The sequence below is a fragment of the Rhinoderma darwinii genome, chromosome 3 (assembly GCF_050947455.1).
Source record: "Rhinoderma darwinii isolate aRhiDar2 chromosome 3, aRhiDar2.hap1, whole genome shotgun sequence".
In the NCBI taxonomy this organism is placed as follows: Eukaryota; Metazoa; Chordata; class Amphibia; order Anura; family Rhinodermatidae; genus Rhinoderma; species Rhinoderma darwinii.
This window is the reverse complement of record NC_134689.1, coordinates 33310010-33332472: the sequence shown is the minus strand read 5'-3', so window position 1 is coordinate 33332472 and position 22463 is coordinate 33310010. Positions and strand designations below refer to the sequence as shown.

General features: G+C 41.8%; 1 long non-coding RNA gene across 1 annotated transcript; it reads right to left on the bottom strand.

Moving 5' to 3' along the window:
- Positions 1-11892: 11892 nt before the first annotated feature.
- LOC142750946 (uncharacterized) lies at positions 11893-19119 on the bottom strand. Its single transcript, XR_012882647.1, has 3 exons — positions 19058-19119; positions 16043-16096; positions 11893-13645 (listed from the first exon to the last, which is right to left on the bottom strand). It is a non-coding gene; the product is annotated as an uncharacterized LOC142750946 (long non-coding RNA).
- Positions 19120-22463: the final 3344 nt, after the last annotated feature.

Here is a 22463-nt window from a genome sequence, read left to right as displayed (position 1 = left end):
ATTGGCATAGTTTTTTTAACATCCTTTTATTTTTCTAGGACGTTACAAGGCTTTGAAATTTAGCAGCAATTTCTCACATTTTCAAGAAAATTTCAAAGGGCTATTTTTACAGGGGCCAGTTCAGTTGTGAAGTGGCTTTGAGGGCCTTATATATTAGAAACCCAAAAAAAGTCACCCCATTTTAAAAACTTCACCCGTCAAAGTATTCAAAACAGCATTTAGAAAATGTCTTAACCCTTTAAACTTTTCACAGGAATTAAAGCAATGTAGAGGAGACATTTAAAAATAGTATAGTGAGCATTTTGACAGCACAGCTTTTTTACAGAAATTATTGGAAGTAGGCCATGAATATTAAAATCTACATTTTTTCAAAGAAAATGTAGGTTTAGCGATTTTTTTCTCATTTTCACATGGACTAAAGGAGAGAAAGCACCACAAAATTTGTAAAGCACTTTCTCCCGAGTAAAACAATACCCCACATGTGGTAATAAATGGTTGTTTGGACACATGGCAGGGCTTAGATGGGATGGAGCACCATTTGGCTTATGGAGTTCACATTTATCAGGAATGGTTTGCGGAGGCCATGTCACATTTACAAAGTCCCTGAGGGGACAAAACAGTGAAAACCTCCCACAAGTGAACCCATTTTGGAAACTACACCCATTGAGGAAATTATCTAGGGGTATACTGAGCGTTTTGACCACACAGGTTTTTTACAGAAATTATTGGAAGTAGGCCCTGAAAATAAAAATCTACATTTTTCCAAAAGGAGTGAAGGAAAAACAAAAACGCAAAATTTGTAAATCAATTTCTCCCGAGTAAAACAATACCCCACATGTGGTAATAACTAGCTGTTTGGACACAGGGCCTAGAAGGGAATGAGCGCTATTTGGCTTATGGAGATCACATTTAGCAGGACTGGTTTGCGGAGGCCATGTCGCATTTGCAAAGCCCCTGAGGGGACAAAACAATGAAAACGCCCAAAAAGTGGCTCCATTTAGGAAACTACACCCCTTCAGGAATTCATCTAGGGGTGTAGTAAGCATTTTGACCCCATAGATGTTTCATAGAATTTATTAGAATTGGGCACTGAAAATAAAAACAATCCTTTTTCTTCAATAAGACGTAGCTTTAGCGCAAAATTTTTCGTTTTCTCAACAAATAAAGGAAAAAAATAAACCAACATTTGTAAAGCAATTTCTCCCGAGTACGGCAATACCCCATATGTGATCATAAACTGCTGTTTGGGCACACGGCAGGGCTCAGAAGGAAAGGAGCGCCATTTGGAGTGCAGATTTTGCTGGATTAGTTTTTGGGCGCCTGTGGGACCAAAACAGTGGAAACCCCCTAGAAGTGACCCCATTTTGGAAACTGCACCCCTCAATGCATTTACCTAGTGGCGTAGTGAGCATGTTAACCCTGCAGGTGTTTTGTAGAAATTAGTGTGCACTCGATGTTGCAGAGTGAAAATTGGATTTTTTTTCCATAGATATGCCAATATGTGGTGCCCAGCTTGTGCCACCATAACAAGACAGCTCTTTAATTATTATGCGGTGTTTCCCAGTTTTAGAATCACCCTAGATGTGGCCCTAATCTTTTGCCTGGAAATTCGACCAGGCTCAGGAGTGAAAGCGTACCATGCAAAATTGAGGCCTAATTTGGCGATTTACAAAGTATTGGTTCACAATTGCAGAGGCTCAGATGTGAAATAATAAAAAGAAACCCCTGAGAAGTGACCCCATTTGGAAACTGCACCCAAGGCATTTATTAAGGGGTGTAGTGAGCATTTTCACCCCACAGGTCTTTTCCATAAATGAATGCGCTGCGGATGGTGCAAATTAAAAATTTATATTTTTCCCTAGATATGCCAATTCAGTGGCAAATATGTCATGCCCAGCTTATGCCACTGGAGACACACACCCCGAAAATTGTTAAAAGGGTTCTCCCGGGTATGACGATGCCATATATGTGGAAGGAAACTGCTGTTTGGGCACGCTGTAGGGTTCAGACGGGAGTGAGCGCCATTTGACTTTTGGAGAGCAGATTTTGCTTGGTAGTAGATTTGTTTAAGTATTACTGGTGTTTCCATTTATAATGTGGGGGTACATGTAGGCTGGGCAGAGTACATCAGGGGCATAGTCAGGTGGCATAATAATGGGGTAAAAAAAACAATAAAATAATCCATAGATGTGTATTGCACTGTGAAGCAATCCTTTCTGCACAGGCCGCTATCGCACTGATATATGGCGTCCTTTCTTATGCCCCTTTTGGTCCATTCTCCGCACCTTTGCAGTTTGGGGAATTTTGCTGGGAAAGTGTTGTCCTGGTATAATACGGGCGCCCTCGCTTCCAGCAGATATGTTTGGGCCCTACCCTTCCTGGTTCCTTAATTTTAGGTCCTTGATAAATCACCTCTTGAAACAGAAGAAATGTTCCCCTCGGGTACTACTGCATATTTTTTATTTCCTGACTTATTGGAGCCATAACTAATTTTATTTTTTCATAGACGTAGTGGTATGAGGGCTGTTTTTTGCGGGGCGAGCTGTAGCGATTATTGGTACCATTTTGGGGTACATGCAACTTTTTGATCACCTTTTATCCTATTTTTTCGGAGGCCAGGTAAACAAAAAAAAACACAATTTTTGCATAGCTTTTTTAGTTTTTTTTTTATACAGCGTTCACCATGCGTTATAAATGACATGTTAACTTTATTCTGCAGGTCAGTACGATTCCGGCAATACCTAATTTATAGCACTTTTTTATGTTTTACAACCTTTTGCACAATAAAATTACTTTTGTAAAAATAATGTCTTTTTTCTGTCGCCAAGTTGTGTGAACCATAACTTTTTAACTTTTTTTGTCAACGGAGCTGTATGAGGGCTTGTTTTTTGCGAGACAAGCTATAGTTTTTATAGGTACCATTTTTGGATATGTGCAACTTTTTGATCACTTTTTATTCCAATATTTGGAGGGCAAAGTGACCAAAAAAACAGAAACTGTGGTATAGTTTTTTAAGTTTTTTTTTATGCTGTTCACTGCGTGCAATAAATAATATAATTTTTTGATACCTCTGGTCATTACGGTCGCGGCGATACCAAATACGTATGGTTTATTTCTTTTTTTCAATAATAAAGGACTTGATAAGGGAAAAAGGGCGATTGTGTTTTATTTTATTACTTTAAACTTTTATTGTTTTCAAACTTTTATTTTTTTCCCTTTTTTTTACAATTTTTTATACTTTTTTTACACTTTTTTTCAAGTCCCACTAGGGGACTTGAAGTTCCAACCATCTGATGTTTTTTTTCTAATACATCGCACTACCTATGTAGTGCAATGTATTAGATCTGTCAGTTATTCACTGACAACAAGCCGATTAGGCTTCGCTTCCCGGCGGGGCCTAATCGGCTTCCGTAATGGCAGAGCAGGAGGCCATTGTGTCTCCTGTTGCCATAGCAGCAGTCGCCAGTCCTGATTGCCTGTCAGGGCTGGCGATCTGCAAGCAACCGCTAAGATGCAGCAATCACTTTCGATTGCTGCATCGAAGGGGTTAATGGCAGGGATCGGAGCTAGCTCCGGTTCCTGCTATTACAGGTGGATGTCAGCTGTAATATACAGCTGACTTCCACCGCTGATGACGCCGGATCAGCTCCTGAGCCGCCGCCATCTTGCCGACGGCTACGGAAGCCGATCAGGCTCCGCCGCCGGGCGGATCTTGACCGGCTTCCATGCTAGGCAGACCGGGAGGCCAGTATTAGGCCTTCGGTTGCCATTGCAGCCACCGGAACACCTTAAGTGCAGCACTCGCGTTTGAGCGCTGCACTTAAGGGGTTAATGGCGGGGATCGAAGCTAACTTCGGTCCCCGCCATTACAGCCGGATGTCAGCTATAAGATACAGCTGAGATCCGGCGATGATGACAGCTTCTGAGCCGGTGCCAAACATTTGGCGTATGGATACGGCAATTTGCGGGAAGTCATAGCTTTCCATGGCGTACCCATATGGCAAATGTCAGGAAGGGGTTAAGGCCTCATTCACACTGTGCAGCAGCCTGTTATAAAGTTGCTTGCATTTTTTCCATTGCACCCAGTTCTTCACTGCACGCTCTGTCCTTGGAGTTTCTTTCCTTATCAGAAGATAAGATTAGTGGGTTTTTAAACCACATCTTCCATAAACCTCTAAAGCAAAAGCTGACCATAGACATTAGATATCAAAGGGATCTGCCAATAATAATGTAATGTCTTTGGAGACTAGATATGTTCTCACAATATCTCCCATTTTTGTAAGCAAGGATACAACAGGTTAGATTTCAGATATCATTTTGTTTTCCCTAAGATGAGCAGCGCCAGGAGTGTCTGGTAAATACTTATCACCAGTGGCGGATTATCATTAGGGCGTTTCGGGCGGTCGCCCGGGGCCCAAGACTGCCAGGGGGCCCAAGGAGCCTATGACCGCCCGAACCCCCTCATGCCCAGTGGCGTCGCTAGCACCGGAGGGAGCCCCGGTGCCAGGACCGCACCTGTCAGGCGAGGGGAGCTTCGCTTCTACTTAGCAGCCGTGGTCTGTGCTGCTTTAGAAGCTCCCCCTCCAGCCCCCCTTCCCTGCTCTAAACATCTCTGCTGCTAGCTGTCGGGACATGGGGGAGGGGAAACTGTCGGCGGGCTCTGTGTCATGCTGTGAGCAGGAGAAGAGCTGCAGTGAAGACATAAAAGGTAAGTGCATGTGTGTTTAATATCCATATTCATGTGTGTTTAATGTCCATATTCATGTATGTTTAATGTCCATATTCATGTATGTTTAATGTCCATATTCATGTGTTTACAAGGTGTACTTTGTGTATAATGTGCATACTCGTGTATAATGTGCCTACTTAGTGTATAATGTGCATACTCGTGTGTACTTTGTGTACTATGCATACTTTGTGTATAATGTGCCTACTTTGTGTACTTTGTGCATAATGTGTGTACTTTGTGTACTGTGCGTACTTTGTGCATAATGTGCGTACTTTGTACTGTGCGTACTTTGTGCATAATGTGCGTACTTTGTGCGTACTTTGTGCATAATGTGCGTACTTTGTGCGTACTTTGTGCATAATGTGCGTACTTTGTGCATAATGTGCGTACTTTGTGCATAATGTGGTACTTTGTGTACTGTGCATACTTTGTGCATAATGTGCCTACTTTGTGCATAATGTGCGTACTTTGTGCATAATGTGCGTACTTTGTGCATAATGTGCCTACTTTGTGTACTTTGTGCATAATGTGCCTACTTTGTGTACTTTGTGCATAATGTGGTACTTTGTGTACTGTGCATACTTTGTGCATAATGTGCATACTTTGTGCATAATGTGCGTACTTTGTGCATAATGTGCGTACTTTGTGCATAATGTGCCTACTTTGTGCATAATGTGCGTACTTTGTGTACTTTGTGCATAATGTGGGTACTTTGTGCATAATGTGCGTACTTTGTGTACTTTGTGCATAATGTGTGTACTTTGTGCATAATGTGCGTACTTTGTGCATAATGTGGTACTTTGTGTACTGTGCATACTTTGTGCATAATGTGCGTACTTTGTGTACTTTGTGCATAATGTGCGTACTTTGTGCATAATGTGCCTACTTTGTGCATAATGTGCGTACTTTGTGTACTTTGTGCATAATGTGCGTACTTTGTGCATAATGTGCATACTTTGTGCATAATGTGCGTACTTTGTGCATAATGTCCTTACTTTGTGCATAATGTGCGTACTTTGTGCATAATATGGTACTTTGTGTACTGTGCGTACTTTGTGCATAATGTGCCTACTTTGTGTACTTTGTGCATAATGTGGTACTTTGTGTACTTTGTGCATAATGTGCGTACTTTGTGCATAATGTGCCTACTTTGTGTACTTTGTGCATAATGTGCGTACTTTGTGCATAATGTGCATAATGTGCGTACTTTGTGCATAATGTGCGTACTTTGTGCATAATTTGCGTACTTTGTGCATAATGTGGTACTTTGTGTACTGTGCGTACTTTGTGCATAATGTGCCTACTTTGTGTACTTTGTGCATAATGTGCATAATGTGCGTACTTTGTGCATAATGTGCCTACTTTGTGTACTGTGTGTACTTTGTGCATAATGTGCGTACTTTGTGCATAATGTGCGTACTTTGTGCATAATGTGCGTACTGTGTGTACTTTGTGTACTAGTGTTTAGGTAGTGTTAGCAATAGTTACGGCGCGGCAGGGTGGTGGTGGAGAAGGGGGGCCCAAGTTTGGGTAACAGCCCAGGGCCCATGGTCTTCTTAATCCGCCACTGCTTATCACCCTCCCTCCATACAAACAACATAACTATTCAGCAGAGCAAACTGGGCATATTAGAAAAGTTGGGAAAATCATCAAATGCTATAGTTATCATATGACTATTCAAGGAACATTCCAGGCAAAGAGGTTTACATTTTTTCCATTGCACACAGCTCTGCGTCCTGAGGAAGAAGCCAGTTCGGTTTTGAAACACTCTGTTGTTGTTTTTGTACTAATAAAATCCTTTTTACTCACCTTGTCTATACGACCTGGATGAATGAACACCTCTAACTGGGGATGTCCACTGCGCCAGAGAGGTATCCACCTTTTTCTTGCTATTCAAATATAGAGGCTTCTTCTAGTTCTCAAACCAGATCTCAGGCTGCAATCGAACACAAGTAATAACATCCCAAAGGAATATTGGAATACGCTACACTGGATGTTATGCTCCTAGCATAACTTCACAAGGTCAGCACAACTTGAACCTAGTACACACCAAACCTCTTTATCGTTTCATGCACTATGTGCGCTTTGTTGTTTTTTGTTTTTGTCCTCATTGATTAAGGGGCGGTTTTATTTAAATCCAGGTGGGCATATAAGGCCATGTTTTCACCCCCTCTCCCTCTTTTGGTCGTGAAACATTCCCTCCCTCCCTCCCTGTAACCCTAGCTGTTGGTGAAGCATATTTTTCACACGGTCCATTGGTTATTTTGGTGGTAATTCCAGAATGGTGATAGTTGTACATATGTTTAAAAAAGAAAAAAGAAAGAGACCAAATAATTTAAAATATATTCACAACGTTAAAAAACAAAAGCTTTAATTTTTGTATGCAGCTGATTGCTCTGTTATTATATTCACTTGTCTTACTGAATTCTGTATTTATTTGATATGTTGTTATTTGGTGTCACAGCTGGCGAGGTTCAGTTTTATCATTTTACCTGCATGCCCTTAGTATAGGCTGGCATTCGGGTTTTTCATTGATCTATGTTAAGGTCACTAATTCTAATGCTAATTTAATTAATAAAAGTTTATTTTCTTATTTAGGGAACTTTATAAATAAAGCTGTGGCAGATCCCTGAGTCAACCCACTTTAAAGTATTAAACATATGTGTTGTGTATTTTTATTTAGTTACTGATTTTACAAATTACTAGCCTACTATTTAGGTAATAGTGTACATATACACACAGTCTTAGGCCTCATGCACACAAACATATTTTTTTTCTCCCGTAAATACTAGCGTAAATACGGGTCCGGTGTCACCAGTATTCCACCCGTATTTACGGGCTAGTTTTCGCTGCAAAATTGCACTCCACTAATCGGCAGTCCCTTCTCTCTATCAGTGCAGGATAGAGAGAAGGGGCAGCCCTTTCCGTAGTAAAAGTAAAAGAAATTCATACTTACCCGGCCGTTGTCTTGGTGACGCGTCCCTCTTTCGACATCCAGCCCGACCTCCCTGGATGACGCAGCAGTCTGTGATTGGCTGAAGCGGTCACATGGGCTGAAACGTCATCCTGGGAGGCCGGACTGGAGGAAGAAGCAGGGAGTTCTGGGTAAGTATGAACTTCTTTTTTTTTACATGTTGATCTGTATATTGTGATTGGTAGTCACTGTTCAGGGTTCAGGGTTCGTTTAACTCTTTCAGCACCCTGGACAGTGACTATCCCTTGACGTCGCCTAGCAACGCTCCCGTAATGACGCGTTCACACATGTAGTCACCCGTAATTACGGGAGCCCCATAGACTTCTTAATTATTAAGGTCTGAAATAGGACATGTTCTATATTTTTAAACGGCACAGGCACCTTCCTGTAAGCATACGGGGAGGTACCTGTGGCCAATAGAAGTCTATGGGTCTGTAATTATGGGTGTTTTTATGTTCGTGTGCATGGGGCCCTTGGGTCAGTTCACACTGAGTTTTTTGCAGGCAGAAAATTCTGCCTGGAAAAATCAACTCCCTGCATTAATGATATCAAATTGTGAACTGTTCCTTTAAGGGTCTGAGATGCTTGTCAAGCCACTGTGACGCTACATTAATAGGCTAAGGACAGAGATGAACTCATTATTGAGAATCACAAGTCATTTGTTCTAAGGCTTGATGGGAATCCCAGCTATTAGACCCCCTCCAAGGTCATCTTCTGATGTGTCTCAATAAAGATTTAAAAAATTGGATATCCCCTCTAAGGATCAGCTAATTTAAATGAAGAGTTTGGGTGATATATTATAAATAAAAAATGAGCAAGGAAGAAGCACTCCAAAGGTAAAAAAGTTTTATTCACCACCACATCTCGAATGCTTATACATGCTTGAAAATGCTTGAAAATAACCTTTCTAGTGCTGCTTCCTTGCTCACTTTTTTGTACGTATTTGGAGGAGAGGTCTATCCTTTTGAGGCTCTGCACCCGTCGTGAGGTCTTTTGGCTACAGTGCTGCTCCAGCTTTCTGCTATATATATACATATATATATATATATATACATATATATATATATATATATATATATATATATATATATACACTACCGTTCAAAAGTTTGGGGCCACCCAGACAATTTTGTGTTTTCCATGAAGACTCACACTTATATTTATCAAATGAGTAACAAAATGACTAGAAAATATAGTCAAGACATTGACAAGGTTAGAAATAATGATTTTTATTTGAAATAATAATTTTCTCCTTCAAACTTTGCTTTGGTCAAAGAATGCTCCATTTGCAGCAATTACAGCATTGCAGACCTTTGGCATTCTAGCTGTTAATTTGCTGAGGTAATCGGGAGAAATTTCCCCCCATGCTTCCAGAAGCACAAGTTGGATTGGCTTGATGGGCACTTCTTGCGTACCATACGGTCAAGCTGCTCCCACAACAGATCTATGGGGTTGAGATCTGGTGACTGCGCTGGCCACTCCATTACAGATAGAATACCAGCTGCCTGCTTCTTCCCTAAATAGTTCTTGCATAATTTGGAGGTGTGCTTCTAGTCATTGTCCTGTTGTAGGATGAAATTGGCTCCAACCAAGCGCTGTCCACAGGGTATGGCATGACGTTGCAAAATGGAGTGATAGCCTTCCTTATTCAAAATCCCTTTTACCTTGTACAAATCTCCCACTTTACCAGCACCAAAGCAACCCCAGACCATCACATTACCTCCACCATGCTTGACAGATGGTGTCAGGCACTCTTCCAGCATCTTTTCAGTTGTTCTGCATCTCACAAATGTTCTTCTGTGTGATCCAAACACCTCATACTTCGATTCGTCTGTCCATAACACTTTTTTCCAATCTTCCTCTGTCCAATGTCTGTGTGCTTTTGCCCATATTAATCTTTTACTTTTATTAGCCAGTCTCAGATATGACTTTTTCTTTGCCACTCTGCCCTGAAGGCCAGCATCCCGGAGTCGCCTCTTCACTGTAGACGTTGAAACTGGCGTTTTGCGGGTACTATTTAATGAAGCTGCCAGTTGAGGACCTGTGAGGCGTCTATTTCTCAAACTAGAGACTCTAATGTACTTGTCTTGTTGCTCAGTTGTGCAGCGGGGCCTCCCACCTTTCTTTCTACTTTGGTTAGAGCCTGTTTGTGATGTCCTCTGAAGGGAGTAGTACACACCATTGTAGGAAATCTTCAGTTTCTTGGCAATTTCTCTCATGGAATAGCCTTCATTTCTAAGAAAAAGAATAGACTGTCGAGTTTCACATGAAAGCTCTCTTTTTCTAGCCATTTTGAGAGTTTAATCGAACCCACAAATGTAATGCTCCAGATTCTCAACTATCTCAAAGGTAGGTCAGTTTTATAGCTCCTCTAAACAGCAAAACTGTTTACAGTGGTGCTAACATAATTGCACAAGGGTTTTCAAGTGTTTTCTAATCATCCATTAGCCTTCTAACATAATTAGTAAACACAATGTACCATTAGAACACTGGAGTGATGGTTGCTGGAAATGGGCCTCTATACACCTATGTAGATATTACATTAAAAACCAGACGTTTGCAGCTAGAATAGTCATTTAGCACATTAACAATGTATAGAGTGTATTTCTGATTAATTTATTGTTATCTTCATTGAAAAAAACTGTGCTTTTCTTGCAAAAATAAGGACATTTCTAAGTGACCCTAAACTTTTGAACGGTAGTGTATATATACAGGGACGTAACTAGGAAAGACTGAAAGAGTGACATTGTCAGTGGCTCCCTCTATGAGCAGAATCCCCGGCCAGGTGTTGGCAATGCTCTGGCCGGTGATTCCGCTGCAGGAGGTGCCCCTGACATCACTGCCCTTATATGGACAGTGAAGTCGGCACAATGCTTTGGTCGTCGGCACAATGCTTTGGTCTGAGATTTCCCTCCTGGAAAAGTGAAAGGCAGAGCAGGAAGAGAATAGTTTCCTGCTCTGTCATATTATTCAATTGTATCTGCGACAAGTCCCAGGACAGTAATTTGCCGTGACTGTCTCTGTACATTCGGGACAGTACCAGCAAATTCGAGACAGTTCGCAAGTATGCACATTTATCCCCTGTCCTGTGGATAGGGGATACATGTGTCTTGTGGGACAACCTCTTTAATGGCAGATCGGGGAGATACCTCTCTGATCTGCCGTAGTGTTCAATAGTATCTGCGTCCTAAAGACGCAGATACTATTGAATGTGGCGTCGCTACCACTGTAGCTGCCATAGCGGCTGCTATCAGCTCCACTGGGCATGAGGGGGCCGTGATGGTGGGACGGCGGCACGGGCCCCCAGCGGTAGTTACACGACTGTATATATATATATATATATATATATATATATATATATATATATATATATATACATAGAGAGAGAGAGAGAGAGAGACAGACAGACAGACAGAGAGATACAAAAACATTTTTTGTCTCTACCTCTACGGGATGTTGGTCGGTACCCCAGGATTTGCATCCACACGCTACCTGTGCTGCCAGACTTTGGATTTTTATATATATATATATATATATATATATATATATATATATATATAGATATATATATACACTGTATATATATATATATATATATATGTATACACACATACATATATATATATATATATATATATATATATATATATATACAGTGTACATATGTATATATAATATATATATATATATATATATATATATAGATATATATATATTCCAAAATACAAGGCAGCTCTCCAAATTTTGTGAAAAAATAGGATCACTTTAATCACCACTTGCGACGTTTCAGCCCTACTCCATGGGGCTTTTCTCAAGCAATACATTCTGTGAACAGTGCGCATATAAATAAATGATTTCCCAAAGTATATAATTAAGTAATTTAGATAAAAAACGACATAATATGTCAATGCAGGTACATAGTAAAGTGGTAAAAAAAAGTCTGTGTAATTATTTTTTCCGTTTTTCATTCAGTTTTTTTATCTACATTACTTTATTATGTACTTTGGAAAATTGTGTATTTATATGTGCACTGTTCACTGAATATATTACTTGAGAAAGGCCCCATGGAGTAGGGCTGAAACGTCGCAAGTGGTGATTAAAGTGATCCTATTTTTTCACAAAATCTGGAGTGCTTTTATTTTAGAGTGTGTTACGAATTTTGGGACATTGGTCACATGTCCGGACGAGGATATTGCACCCTATATTCATCCGAAATGGTGCTGCTAAACAATACATATATATAGTTGTTTTCTTTTGTCATAGAAGTTCATTTTTTATATCTGATACTGTTTTATTTTTACTTTTAATATGCTTTTAAATTAAGTTTTTGTGCTCTTTTTTTTTTTACTACAACGCAAACATATAATGTTATACAGCAAGATATGCTTTTGTCTAGCAGTATACAAAAAGCTCTTTAGAGAGAGGCTTACAACACATTCTCTGCGACCTGATGTTAACTGCTTCACACATTTGCAACATGTATATGTATATGATATAAGTATAGCAGGTTCACAGTAAATGTTTCACTTCCATAAATCATTCATAACCTGTCTACACCGCAGCATTCTCGACCGGAGCTTCTACTGTGTGTCACAATGGTTGCTCAGCTCGTGTTCTCAGCATCTGCATATTTGACTTGACAAGTAGCCATCACTGCTAGAGAGATACTTGCAAAATAGGCCTGTTATATCAGCCAAGAGTACTGATGAAAGTCTCAAGCCCTGGCATGCAGATTCAACTTTTTGTCTGCTTTTCTCACTCCACCGTTGTGATAAAACATAAATAAAGAAGTAAATCTGAATAAATAAAAACATGCTCTGGACCATATCCATATTCCATGCACAGACGGCTTACGTTTATCATTAGAACGCAGAGAAAATTTAAAACAAGTTACTTTTTGTAGATACCCTTTTCCTAAAATGAAATAGAATAAAAGAATAATTTGATAAAAAAATAAAAAATCAAATGCAGCTTAGTCAATAATGCTCCGAAGCTTTAGTATCTCTGGGCAGACAACAGAAGCGTTTTCTGCCCTATAGATACACAGTGCTTGCTTTGCAAAACATAAAAGGATAAAATACACAATACAAGCGTGAGACAATAGATATTGCCTGCTGGCTGATTTGTGGTCAGATTGAGGGCATTTTTACGGCGTATTTTAATTAAAAGCTCATTTTCAGGAATAGTTTATCACAACACTTTCTACGCTTCTCTGTTTTGCAAGAAAAAAGACATTAGAAACGGTATCTGCTCTCGGAAGAACATTACAACATGGTATTTGCATGTATACGTTATGTGGCTATTGTTCCGTCTACATCTTTATTCTCTTATCTCTTCCATATTTTTGCAGTTACGGAAGCCAAACCTCAGCCTCCCGTGACTTTTAGGCTTCTGCTTGTTTCCGCCAAAGCTGGAATATGTCCCAGTTCTCCAAATCTGCACTTAAAAATGCTTCGTTTTCCTTCAGCCTTTTCACAGCATTGCCTGATTTCCAAGGCTCATTTGCCGTCTGTTTTTCTGGCTTGGCGTCTCGAGCCCATCAACATTCAGCTGTGCCATTGTCTCTATCTAAGAGGTGAAATGAGAGTCATCTAAAAAAAAGGGTGTTTCTCCGCTGACCAGAGCTGAAGACCATGGAGTCATTTGGTTGAGGGTCTGGGAGGGTTTACTTGCATGTATATGAAAAGAGGAGAGACAGATTGATATTTCAGGCTCCGGCGCCGCTCGCATTTGAGTGACTGACCAGTAAAAAATGAACAACTGTCAGATGTCATCCTGTATAAGGATAAAGACTAAACAGATCTGACACTTGTAGTTTATTGCCCTTGTATATGTGAAGGGAGAAATGTTTTTGTGTTTGCTGTAAGTCAGAGCACCCTTGGGAACGATGATTGCACAAAACAACCACTGGATGTCCCCCACACCAAGGAAGCTAGCGTAGTCTATGGAAGGAAAGAAGAGGGGAAAAAAAGCACGGCTGTTATTATTTGTGTCTAAACAGTGTCTGTCGTTATCTTCGTGGGAGAATAGGAATGCTTTAGGAAGGTTTATTTGTCATTTGGAACATATGCCGTTCTGTTTGTCAAGCCTCTGCGATAAAGACTGTCCCAAATTTATTAAGCAAGTAGTACAGTACACGGATACTCACACACATTTCTATAAGCCCATTGGTTACATAAAGACTTGATATATAAAATATCTTCATGATTTATATTCTCTTAGTGAACCGGTCAACATACAGAGCACCTTAAAGGGGTATTCTGACGATCAATTCGATATACGATCAATGTCGGGTTGTTGGGTCCCCCTCCCAGGTTTCAAATGGTAATGGTTCCTCTGTTTGAAATAAACTCAAATGGTCACTGTGCTGTATGGAGTTCCTCCTCGAATTTGATTCATTCTCATTCATCTTTATGGTCAGAAAACCCCTTTAAGGCCTCACGCACACGACCATAGCCATGTGCACAGCCGTGATTTTCGGGTCAGCCGGCAGTGGACTGTCAGCCGCGAGCCGTCCACAAATCGCGGACCATGCACATGGCCGCGGCCATTATTTTCAATGAGCCTGGACCGCAGAACACGGCAGTGATAAGGCATTCCCGTTCTTTCTGTGGTCCAGGCTCCCGGGCCATGCAAGGACTGTGAAAACCACGGTCGTGTGCATGGCCCCATAGGAATGAATGGGGCCGCAAATCGGCCGTAGATTTTCTCGGGAATTGTGGCCGCATAAGCACGTTCGTGTGCATTGGGCTAAGGGTATGTTCACATGCAGAGTCAAAAACGTCTCAAAATACAGAGCTGTTTTCAAGGGAAAACAGCTCCTGATTTTCAGAAGTTTTTTGTGCCACTCCCGATTTTCACTGCGTTATTCGCTGAGTTTTTTACGTCCGTTTTTGGAGATTTATTCAATAGAGTCTATGCAGGGGTGAACCTAGCCCCTCTGCTGCCTGAGGCAAACTATAAAAAGGCGCCCCCCCCCCAATCTATCAGAGTTTTCTCATTACTACCTTTACACATCAAACACGCAATATATAAAAAATAAATAAATAGGAAAACACTTGTTGTTTATTTGTAAAGTGCTGTTTAATGTATAGAGAAGATTTAAGGAATTCTTCTTACTGTATTACTTTAGTATCATAGATCAGCAACGCAGCATTAACACTGAAAATGGTTTAACATCTTCTATGCCCCCTTTTTATTACCTAATTGACTTATGATTTTTAACCGAGTTCAGTGGCCCGGCGTGGTCGGCATGATGCAGTGACGTCATCGTGCCGGGCAGTTGACGTCATCAGCGTGCTCCCGATCTCTTGTAGGCCTCAGGCCTAAACCAGGCTGTGGCCTACAAGAGCAAACGGCGGAGCAGGGGTTTCTTTTGTGGCAAATTATTTTTTTTTTTACATTTTATACTGCTAACTTTTTTTTGGTAGGTTCCGCTGGACCGTTTGGACTACGTCGTAGATTCATTGGACTACTTCAATGATCTACTTTAAAAAAAAAAAAATGTGAAAGAGGGTTGCATGGGGGCGTTTTGATTTCAATAAAAAAAAATTATTATGTCTGGTTTTTTTTAATACTTTATTATGGCCTTAGTAATGGCAGCTGTCTGATTGACAGCGTTCAATTACTAAGGCTGGGGCTTAGCATTAGCCAGTAAAAAGGCTATCACTAACCCCTATTATTACCCCCGTTCCCACTGCCGCCAGGGATACCGGGAAGAGTCGAGTACGATTCAGTACCTGGCCATCTGAAACGACTGTTAGGCCGCAGGCTGGTATTATCAGGCTGGGAAGGGCCAAAAAAGTGTCCCTTCCCACCCTGGGGATGCTAGGCTGCAGCTGCTTTATTGTATCTGGCTGGTTATGAAAAATTGGCGAAACCCCTCGTCATTTTTTAAAAATAAATTGAAAAAAAATTACGTGAGATCCCCTCCATTTTTCATAGCCAGCCAGATACAATAAAGCTGCAGCAGCAGCCTAGCATCACCAGGGTGGGAAGGGCCATGGTTTTTGTCCCTTCCTAGCCTGATAGTACCAGCCTGCGGCCACCCAAGTACCCTTCACTTCAGATGGTCGGGTGCTGGATCGTACCCAGCTCTTCCCGGTACTCCTGGTGGCGGTGGGTACCGGGGTAATAGGGGTTAGTGACGGCCTTATTACTGGCTAACACTAAGCCCCTTCTTAGTAATGGATGCTCTCGATCAGACAGCAGCCATTACTAAGGCGGTAATGAAGTATTAAAAAACAGAGACATAAAGTAATTTATTTGATTGAAATGACAACTCTTCCACACAATCCACTTTAACCATTTTATTAAAATAAAAAATAAAAAAAGCTTACATCAGCGAAGTAGTCCAACGAATCTACGATGTAGTCCAAATGGTCCAGCGGAACCTGCAAAACAAAAATTAGCAGTATGAAAAATAAAAATAAAGCTGGCTGCCCCCACAGACATATGAATAAATAGCTAACTTCGGGAACATATTAAAATAATTAGAAAAATTAGGCCCATAAAATAAAACATATCAAATAAAAAAAAAAAAATTATAACACCTTTCTTTTAAAGAGAACCTTTCATCTCCCCATACATGTACAGCTGAGTGCAGCATGTAATGGGGAGGGCCGCACAAACTCTGGGGCACTTTACATTTTTTTCTTAGCCTCCTTCGTTATTTAGATATCAGTGCTGTAATATTTGGTGCCCGATATTTAAATAACCCCCTGAACTGTCAATGGGGAGGTAATTGGCAAGGGGGCGTGTAACATCGCTGTGACACTGTCCAATCAGCTACAGACAGTTTCAGAGCAAGAGCTGGACAGAGAGCGCGTGCGCACAGCTACGCCACCACTAAGGAACAGATGAAGAGTGCGAATTCTTCTTCTGTTTCATGGCATCGGAGCTGTGCGCGCACGCACGCTCTCACTCTTTAGCTCTCGGCAGACAAGGACGACAAGACTGATCTCTCACCTGAGATCACAGTCTTGTACTTGCCTGCCGAGAGCTGAAGAGTGAGAGCGTGCATGCGCACATGCTCTCCTCTCTCCAGCTCTTGCTGTTGACATTGTCCGTAGCTGATTGGACAGTGTCACAGCGATGTTACACGCCCCCTTGCCGGTTACCGCCCCATTGGCAGTTCATGGGGTTATTTAAATATCGGCGCCAAACATTATGGCACCGATATCTAAGTAAGGAAAGAGGGTAGGAAAAAAAATGTAAAGTGCCCCAGAGTTTGTGCAGCCCTGACCATTACATGCTGCACTCAAATGCAAATCTGTGGGCAGGTGAAAGATTCTCTTTAAAGTGTAACAACTTTTTTAAAAACTTTTGACATGTCAGAAGTTTTGATCAGTGGGGTCCGAACACTGAGACCCCCCACTAGTCGCTAAAACGAAGCAACAGAAGTGCTCGGGTGAGCGGTGTGCCGCTTCAATTCTGTTTGGCTTTCCTTGGAGCAGTGTACGGGCTCAATAGAAAGTCTAGGAGTCCGTACACCGCTCACTCGGCTGAAAGTCGATCATAAATGAAGCGGCACAGCGCTCACCCGAGCACTTCTGCTGCTTCGTTTTAGCGATCGGTGGGGGCCTCAGTGCTCGGTCCCCCACCGATGAAAACTTCGGACATGTCACTATGATATATAAAGATATCTATTAATGCGATTGGTGCAAGTTTTAATTACTTTTTATTGAAAATGATTTGTACTTTTTGAGATACAGCTGCCTTGTATCCTGTATACAGAGCAGCTGTATATAGCGCTGAGACCTGAATCCATTAGGGCGCCTATTACCGATCACATCTAAGTTATGAACTTAGATGTGATTGATAACAGCTTGATCCTGCAGAACCCGCTGACCTGACGGATACAGGATACAGCGCTATATACATTATATAATATATTTATTTTAATTAGCGGGGGCAGGTTTATGGGGAAGGATTAGGGCCTGTTCACATCAGCGTTGGCTTTCCGTTCCGGGGTTCCGTGGGAGGTTTCCGTCGGGTGAACCCCGCAACGGAAAGTCAAACTGAAACCACAGCTTCCGTTTCAGTCACCATTGAAATCAATGGTGACGAAAACATTGCTAATGGTTTCCGTTCGTCACCATTCCGTCAGGTTTCCGTTTTTGTGACGGAATCAATAGCGCAGTCGACTGCGCTAATGGTGACGGAAACGGAAGCTGTGGTTTCAGTTTGACTTTCCGTTGCGGGGTTACCTCCGACGGAACCCCAGAACGGAAAGCCAACGCTGATGTGAACAGGCCCTAAGGCTTCTTTCACACTAGCATTAATATACGTTTACCTCTCTTCCGTCAGAGGAAGAGAGGATCAATACGTTAAACGGAAAGCAACGGTTCCATTAGAATTACCATTGCTTTCAATGGTAATTCTTTTGTATCAGTTGCTTTCCGTTTGTCTCCGTTCGCTAAGTTTCCGTTTTTTTTAAAGGAAACAAAAGTGCAGTCTGCAGAACTTTTATTTCCGTTCAAAAGAACGGAAACTTAGTGAACGGAGACAAACGGAAAGCAACTGATACAAAAAAATTACCATTGAAAGCAATGGTAATTCTAATGGAACCGTTGCTTTCCGTTTAACGTATCGATCCTCTCCCTTTGACGGAAGAGAGGTAAACGTATATTAATGCTAGTGTGAACAAAGCCCAATACAAGATATTAATATTTAAAAAAAAAAAAAATAAAAATCCCAGTTAGGATTTGAACCAGTAACCCTCCATGTGTAAGGCTGACAAGCTAACCACTACACTATAGAGGCTGTCATACACAATACCTGTGAAACTGTAGTAGTTGAGGGTTTACTATTAGTCTCTCCTGTCTCTCTGCTGCGTGTGGGTGGTGACTGGTCAGAGACTCACAGTCAGACTGGCTGCAGCTGCTGCCACATTCAGTGTGCACTGTGAGAGACTGTGAGAATCACCAGTCACAGCCCTATTTGTAGCTTTCCCACGCTAATTAAGCACAGGAAAGCTACAAAGCCAGGAGTATACTGCAAGGGGGGGGGGGGGGGGGCGTTTTACTGACAGCAGAGGGCTCTATAGGGGGGAATTATCCCCCCACCATAGAGCCCTGACTAGTTACTATACTGAAAGGTTAGGGGGGTCTGAGCATCTGACTGACTGCTCTAAAGGGGGGGGGGGCAGAATCCCCCCCTATAGAGCTCTCTGCAGTAAGTCAGACCCTCCCCCACCCCCACCCACACTAATCCTTTCATTATAGTGATGTGAGGGCTCTATGGGGTGGATTATTCCAGCCCCATAGAGCCCTCTGCTGTCGGTAAAATGCCCAGACCCCCCCTTGCAGTATACTCGCGTCACGGGTCCCGGTCCCAGCAAGGCAGGAACTTACCTCGTGCTGCTAGTCCTGCTCGTCGCTCCTCCTGCAGACTTGCTCCTCTCTCTCTGCCTGCATGTGCTGTGTGCAGCGTCAGAGAGGAGGAGGAGGAGTATTACAGACGTTCGGCACGTCTCTCCCCAGTCCAGTCCGTCCCGGGCTGAAAATGCCGCCCCCCCCGTTTGGGTAGGTGGTGCCGCCTGAGGCCGTCGGCTCACCTGGCCTCATGGCAGATGCGGCACTGAGTCTATGGGCTCCAAAAACGTCCCAAGAAGTGTCCTGCACTTATTATTCGTGGCCAGTGTTTTACGCAGCCTTTTTTCAAAACGGCTGCGTTAAAAAAATGGCCCATCGGAACAGAACGCCATTTTACCCATTGAAATCAATGGGCAGATGTATGGAGACATTCTGCTTCCGATATTTCGGCCATTTTTCGGGTGTTTACAGCTGGAAAAACGGCCTAAAATAGGTTGTGTGAACATACCCTAAGGGTATGTTCACACGCACTGCTTTCAGACGCAATTCGGGCGTTTTACGCCTTGAATTACGACTGAAAAAATGGCGCCATTACGCCTGCAAACTTCTGCCCATTGCTTGCAATGGGTTTTACGAGCATGGACAAAAAACGGCGCCATTACTCCTGCAAACATCTGCCCATTGCTTGCAATGGGTTTTACGGTGTTCTGTTCCCACGAGGTGTCATTTTACACGTCGCTGTCAAAATACGGTGCGTAAAAAGATGGCTCGTCAACAGAAGTGCAGAACACTTCTTGGGACGTTTTGGAGGCGTTTTTCATTGACTCCATTGAAAAACAGCTCCAAAAACGGCCGAAAAAACGTAGCGAAAAACGCAAGTTGTTAAAAAGAGTCTGAAAATCAGGAGCTGTTTTTGCCTGAAAACAGCTCCGTATTTTCAGACGTTTCTGGTCACTGCGTGTGAACATACCCTTAGGGTTTTCCTACTAATACAAATGGGGTCAAACACCCGAACCCCACATGCAGTTGCTAAATTTGTTACACATTCGCTATATTTTCAGTATGGTCATCTCCCCATTGGCACGACTTGCATTCGATATAACACCCTGTACTTTGAAGTGCACCTCCTATCCCACAATTCCCCAGGGCATGTGATGGGGTGACGTCAGCTGGGCAGTCAAGCTGAATGCAGTCCATCAGCGTGAAGGTAAGTTCACACACTTAACAAAAAATGTCTGAAAATAAGGAGCTGTTTTCAAGGGAAAACAGCCCCTGATTTTCAGAAGTTTTTTGAGCAACTCGTGTTTTTCGCTGCGTTTTTCGCTGCGTTTTTGCGCGTTTTTTACGGCTGTTTTTGGAGCTGTTTTCATTGGAATCTATGATAAAACGGCTCAAAAAACGTCCCAAGAAGTGTCCTGCACTTCTTTTGACGAGGCTGTAATTTTACGAGCCGTCTTTTGACAGCGACGTGTAAAATGACAGGTCGTCGGCACAGTACATCGGCAAACCCATTGAAATGAATGGGCAGATGTTTGCCGACATATTGGAGCCGTTTTTTCAGACGTAATTCGAGGCGTAAAACGCCTCTATTACCTCAGAAAATAGGTCGTGTGAACCCAGCCTTACTGTGCAAGCGCTGCTGGGCCAAGATTGCACACTTCGGAATACAGTGTACGTGACCACCAGAGAACGGGGCATTGGGTGGACACAACCCATGGAAACCAAGGAGGAAAATAGATCTGCTTATGGTGGACAATAAAAATGATATCTAACAAATGGTGCATAATAAAAAATATAAAACGATATTACAGATATTATTATTTGTCCTTTAACTATTTCTTAACTGTATACAGAAAAGCCCATTAAGTTATGGGTGATTGAAAGACATCATGAGACCAGGATCATACTTTGCACTTTCTACATTCTAACGACTGGAGTATTTTACTAAAGCAATTGCATTGAAAAGACTCTCAGGCTAAACGCCTTATTTAATAAGCATTTACATGGTTTTATAGTAATGCACACATTTTATACATAACCTCCAGTGTCTGGAGAAGTCCAGAAAATCTGCAAAAAATGTGCAAATATTTGACAAAAATCTTATGAGTAAAATAGAAAATAGAGATAGTAAGAATAGAGTGAAATAAAGTGCCCTTGCCCATTCTTTGCCCCCAGATCACAGCTAATCCAGCTGAGCACATTAGTTACTAGGGACTGTAGTATTAGGCAGGGTATCCATAGCAAACAGTCTAACTTACATGACTCAGCTACTCAGCTCAAAGATGGATTGGTAGTCACCTAAGGGCAGAGAAGACGCAAGAATGCCTAGTAGTACTCAAGCAACAGAGACACAATCTCAAATAGATCAATGGTATCATCATTGTGCCAGAACTGTTCACATCATAGTCAAGTCTCAAGTCTTTGTGAGATAATTCCTTTTAAAATAGAAGCCAGAGCAGCGATAGGCTGATTGTGGTCAGACAGCCCTGCAGCGCCCACTATTGGGGAAATGCATTACGGTCATTTAAATGAATGGGTGATGAATTAATACATGAATGGGTTGGGTCTGCCAGAGCAGGAGCTGCTCTTACAGAGCAACTGTCCTTTCTGACTCCAAAGGGAAAGTGCCAAGTATGAAATCCCCCCATATGTCATCTATATGCCCTAATAGGCCATATGGACAAGGGTTGTCTATATAAAACAACCAGCATCCGTGACCGCAGAGCTCCAGCCGGCGTCTCCCTCCTCAGAGATACCAGCACAGGTGGCCGCACTGCTCCACTGTTCTACTTAGTGTGCTTAACCCCTTAGAGACACAGACAGTTTTGGCCTTGTGGACACAGCCTATTTTTTTCAAATCTGACATGGGTCACTTTATGTGGTAATAATGTGGGAATGCTTTTACTTATCCAAGCGATTCTGAGAACGTTTTCTTGTGACATATTGTACTTTATGTTAGTGAAAATATTAGATCCATAAATTCAATATTTATTTGTGAAAAACACCAAAATTTAGGGGAAATTTGGAAAAATGTGCATTTTTCTAAATTTTAAATGTATCTGCTTGTAAGACAGATAGTAATACCACACAAAATATTTGCTAGTTTAAATTTTTCATATGTCTACTTTATGTTTGCATCATTTTTTGAACGTCCTTTTATTTTTCTAGGATGTTACAAGGCTTAGAACTTTAGCAGCAATTTCTCATATCTTCAATAAAATTTCAAAAGGCCATTTTTTCAGGGACCAGTTCAGTTCTGAAGTGGCTTTGAGGGCCTTATATATTAGAAAGTCCCCAGAAGTCACCCCATTTTAAAAAAACGACACCCTCAAAGTATTTAAAACAGCATAAGAAAGTGTCTTAACCCTTTAGGTGTTTCACAGGAATTAAAGCAAAGTGGGGGTGAAATTTACAAATTTCGCTTTTTTGCCGAAATTCATTTGTA